The sequence below is a fragment of the Sodiomyces alkalinus genome (genome assembly GCF_003711515.1).
Source record: "Sodiomyces alkalinus F11 unplaced genomic scaffold SODALscaffold_13, whole genome shotgun sequence".
NCBI classification, from domain to species: Eukaryota; Fungi; Ascomycota; class Sordariomycetes; order Glomerellales; family Plectosphaerellaceae; genus Sodiomyces; species Sodiomyces alkalinus.
Window position 1 is genome coordinate 604,667 of NW_021167091.1, and position 5,645 is coordinate 610,311.

The following is a 5,645-nucleotide window of genomic DNA, read 5'->3' on the forward strand; positions in this document are numbered from 1 at the left end:
TCACGCTAATATTATAATTTCCGAACTCCAATAATACGCGGAGCGTAGGCGGGCTTTTACGCCTACGGGTATAACCGTCGCTAACGCGGTTATAATCCCTGATAATAGCGACGACGAAGACGATAACGAGGTTAAGGAGACGGACTCCGACCTATAGCAGGGCGATAAGGGTAAGACTTTTACGGAAGTCGATAATCCTAAGGATAGCGATTTTAAGGCTAAGGATATCGATTTAGGCTTATATTAAGCGTGGCTAAGGCGCGGGGCCTATCCGGCCTATACTAAATTCGACTCTTATTCCCTTCTAATTATCGCGATATAATCGCTTATATATCGGTTCCTGTATTATAATAGCGTAAAGGTATCTAATAGGCTATTATGTATTACTACTAAACCGAATTTCCCTTTAAACTCGTTAAGTGCCCGTATTTACGCTAATAGGTCTAAAGGTTCCTATATAGGCTCGTGGTATCTTACTTGTTATACTAATACTTTTACGTCTTAATCCCCTACCTCGCCTTTTTATCCTTATATAAAGGATTTCCTCGATTTCCTATTCCTTATGATCGGTTACTTCTTAAATAGGCGGTAGTTAAGGGTTATCTACTACCTATCCCGGAAAGGGGTTATCGCCCGCGCGATATAATAAGTCTACGTGGAATTAAGGGTAGATCTATAATAGCACGGCGAGCTTGATTATATATAGGCTAATTACCTTTATAACTTAGTATTTATAATAAAGCTAGTCGAGCTGTTATAATAGTTATAGAGTTAAATAGTTAGCTAATAATAGCTAGACTAAGTCGTTAACCTTAAAACGCTTAGCCGGTACGATATTAGTTAGTAGACTCTTTATTTCTAAGTTATATCGATATAATCACGGCCTAGGCGAACTTAGTCGTTTCCTATAAATAGCGTAATAGGTTATAGGCCGCTAATACTCTAGGTTCTAAAAAGGGCTCCTTAGTTATTTAGATCGAATCGATATAGTAGCTATATTCTAAGAAAAAAAAACTAAACCCCGTCGCGGAGCTCTTATAGTTATTTAGGGCTAGTTATACTACGGGTAATAGGCGATCCTAGTTATCCTAAACGTAATAGATAAAGGCTTATAAATAAGCTTATACTTCTTAGTTTATACGCTTTATCACTTTATCAGTCTAGGGGTAGTATACCGTACTAAGCGTATACGATATCCGTGTAAGCTTATAAAAATACTTTTAGAACCTACTTATTTAGTTTAAGCCTTAGTTACTAATAATTAACCTAGGTATTCCGTAAACCCGGAAATAATAGTATAAGAATTATTCCTTATAAGCTTTAGCTTCTATTATCTTTATCGCTTCTAATATTATAGCCTTAGTTAGATAGTCTATAATAACCTAAAAGTAGCGCGCCTTCTTCTCGCCGGCTAGTAGTAAGTCTATTATAAAATTTATTAATAGGTCGCTCTATATTTATTCTAGTACCGGGAGGGGGCGTAAAAGGCCTTATTTTATATTTCTCTATATATACCCTTTTCCGTAGATATTCTAGTTCCGGATAAATCGTCGGATATCTTTATTTATCCTTAGCTAAAAGAAGCGACGCGCTACTAAGGCGATAGTGTTTTTATATCCGGGGTACCCTTTAATTACTAAATCGTGAATTAACTAGACGATCCTCCCTTATAACGTTGACTTTTTAATAGACCCGGGTATTTAAATTCGGCCACGGAATAGTAGTAACCTAGTCGTAGAGACTAAGTACTCGGCTATTTATAGCTTTAATTCTAATAATAGTAGGAACTATTATTCTTTTTCGGTAACCGTAGATAGGGCTTTTTAATATTATTTATCGGTTATAAGCGTCTTATCCTATAATCGCTATAGCTTTTAGTCCGCCTTAAAGATTATTTAACCGTTATTAATATAGCGAATACTAAGTAGAATCGTGGTATCGGGAATTAATTAAATATAATATAATTACTTCTATTTATCCGTTATATCTTAGGGCTTATCTTATTATTAATATAAGAGGGTATCCGCTATTATATTATCCTTTCTTTTCCGATACTCGAGTATAAAGTTAAATTATATAAGCTCGCCGGCCTATCGGCTTTATCGTTTAGTAAGTATTCGCTTTAGTATAAAGTATTTAAGGGCTTTATAGTCGGAGAGGACTATAAACTACCTATAATTAATAAGCTTAGCCTACTATATCGTTAAATAACTTATAATCGCTAGTATTTTCTTATTATAGATTAGGTAGTTATATTCCGCTCTATTAAGTCTATAAGAGTAGTATACGATTACGTAGCGATTTCCGTCCGCGTCTTCTTATATTAGGCTACCCCTAAGGGTAAACCCCGAGTAGTCCGTCTCGATAAATATCTTATTTACTAGGTCCTACTATTATAGTATTAGTCCTTCTTAGAACCTCGTCTTTAGCTCGTAAAAGGCTATTTTTTCCTTAGGACCCTATTAAAAGATATAGTCTTTCTTACTTAGTGCTATTAATAGGGCTAAGATCCCTAAAAAATCCTTAATAAAGATTTAGTAGTAATTCGTAAACCCTTAAAAGCTTCGTATACCCTTAATCGTTATAAACGCTTCCTACTTACGAATAGCTTATAACTTCTCTAGGTCGTAAAATACGCTTTTCCCCGCGGTAATTATAAATCCTAGGTACTTTACTATCTTTACGCTAAACTCGTACTTTAACGGATCTAGGTTTAGGCCGGTATCCGCGAGTATACGGAATACTTATTTTACCTTCGCCTTATAGTCGGCCTAACTCTTACTAGAGTAGACTAGGATAGTATTAACGTAAGCGGTAATAAAGTTATTTAGGAAGCGTTATAGTGTTTTATTAATATATCGCTAGAAAGTCGTAGGAGCCTTACTTAGGCTAAACGGGTAGATAAATTATTTAAAAAGCCTAAACTAAGTTCGGAACACGGTTTTATATTCGCGTCCTAAGGCTATCCTAATCTTATAAAAAGCGGCGATTATATTAAGCTTTATAAACTATTTTACTTAGCTTAGGTTTTATAGTATCTTAGCGATTAGGGGAAATAAATAATAATCTTACTTAGTAATCGCGTTTAACGCTTAATAATTATAATAAAATTAAAGTCCTCCGCCTAGCTTTTTTATAAAGAGGATAGGAGCCGCGGCTTCCGAACTACTAGCACGGATAAATCCTTTATCTATTAGGTTAGTAAGTATTTTCCGTAATACTAAGAGTTCTTCTCTTAATATATTATAGAGTAGCCTTTAAGGAAGTAATAATTCTTTACCATTATTTCCGGGTATAAGGTTTACCTTATAGTTAACTCCTAATCGGTATAGCGGTAATTAATTAGTTTTATCGGGCGTGAATAAGTCGCCGAATTCTTATAATAACTCTTCGGGTATAAAGTCCTTTAGGTTTACTAGTTATTTCTTATATAACGCTTTTTCGATATCCCTTAAGCTTACTCCTTAGATTAAGACCTCTTTACCTTTCTATTATAATCGTCGAATACTACCCGCGAATATAGATCCCGTAACTAAATAGACGTCGCGAATAGCTTATACTCTAATAGGTTCCTTTTTATAATAAAGTTATATATTTAATCCGCCTACTTTATAGTAAGGCCGTTTATCTTTAGCGTAGTATATTACGTTATTTTATTCTATCTAGGGCTTCCCGAGGAATACGTCTTAATTAAGCCCGGGTATTATATATACGAATATCCTTTACAGGTAACCGCTAATATTAAGCTTATAAACGATAATCCCCGCGCTACTAATAGTCCTAGTAACTTCTAAGAAGCTATTTAGTAGTCGATTCGTCTTATCAATTAACGGTAATTAGAGTTTTTAGGTAAACTATTTACTTATAGCGGTATAATAGTTATAACTAATATTAATACAGGCGAGGATATACTATTTATTTATTTTAGCTATTATAAGTACCGGGTTATTATTAGTATATACTTTAAACGCCTTTTACTCCCGCTATATCGCGGCTATCGGCTTTAACGCCTATTTTCGTGTTAAAGCTACTCTTTTTCCGAGTTATCCTTATTAGTCGACTTATCCCCGCTCTTATCACGATCTTTCGTACGAGTCTCCTTAACCTTCCGGACTATATCTTAGTTTTCCTTTAGCTTTTTATAGTTCCGCGCGATATACCCCTTTTTATTATAGTTATAGTATATCCGAGTCTTTTACTTCGCCTTCTTATCGTTAATACGGTTTACTCTGCCTATTTTCGTATTATTATCGGTATCCTTTTTCGCGGTTATATAGTCTTAAGCTTATTTATCGTAGTTTTGTTTAAACTAATAGCCTTTAAGTTTCCTGGCGATCTTTTATACGCCGTTAACCTATATAGTATAGTAGTTAGTAAGGATTCGGGCGGAGATAAGTTTATCCCTAAATCACGAAGTAATCGCTCCTTTAAGGAATAAGATTTATACTATAGCTTCCTATTCGGTATTACCCGTAAAGGCGATCTATTCTTTAAAACGGGGTAAAAAGGCGGTAAATAACTTATCGGTTTATTAACGAATCGTGCGTAAGGCTTAGGCGGCCCGTAATTATTCTATAGGGTTAAGGTAAGTACGATTAAGATACGCTATAAAGTCGTTAGGGTCTATAAGCTTACCCGGCCTATTACTTTTATAGAAGGCCGATACGACTTATTATACTTCGGGCCCTAGGTAATTATAGATTATATACTGAGCTTATATATTATTCTAGAATAAGTTACTATCGATTATAAGCTTCTACCGTATCGTGTAGGCCTACGCGTTATAGTATACTCGTTTCCCTAAGAACTTTACCGGGCTATCGATAATCTTATAGGGTATCGCCGTTAAGGTCGGGGCGACTACTATTATTATTAGCTATAGCGTTAGCGATAAAACCAGTAATAGGGTAGACTTTATTAGTATAAGCATTATCGGGGTCTATAAAGGAGCCGGAATATTTAGGTTAAACGGTATTAGGTTTTACGGGGTAAGCGATCCTACGAGCCGGGCTATAAGCTATTCGACTAACTAGCGTTATCGCTTATCGGCTTTTTCTCTTACGTGTTATCGGTCTAGAAACTAGCGTATTTCCGAGTAGTATTCTTATATCGGAGTAAGCCTTAAGTTAATATCGGTATATTATTTATAGAGAAGGCTTAGCCTTATATTTAGGGCTCGGTTATTTTCTTCGAACCGTTAGTTTATCTACTCTATAATCTATTTAATTCTAATAGGTTATTAGGCGGTAGTGTTAGAATCCTGATTTATCGCTAGCGTAGCGCGTAGGTATCGCTAAGTTCTAAATATATAAATAACTGGTTATAGGTCGTGATACTAAGTAAGGTCGTAATAATAGATTATCTAGAACTAAGGAAGGAAGAAGGAAAAAGGAGAAAAGTCTATCGCGTTAGGCTAGCTATAAGGTAGCGATAACTTAGCGATATAGGTCTATTAACTAAGCGTGTAGTTAGAAAGATCCGGAGCATAGCCGGATCCTCTATATCGGGGTTAACCCGTAATAAATGGGGCGTATTACCGGACCCGCTGTTAATACCACTACTATACTAAGATAATAGCGATTACCCGGTAACTATACACGTAGAGAAAGCTAAAGTCCTTAACCGGAAGTTCTTCCCCCCCCCCC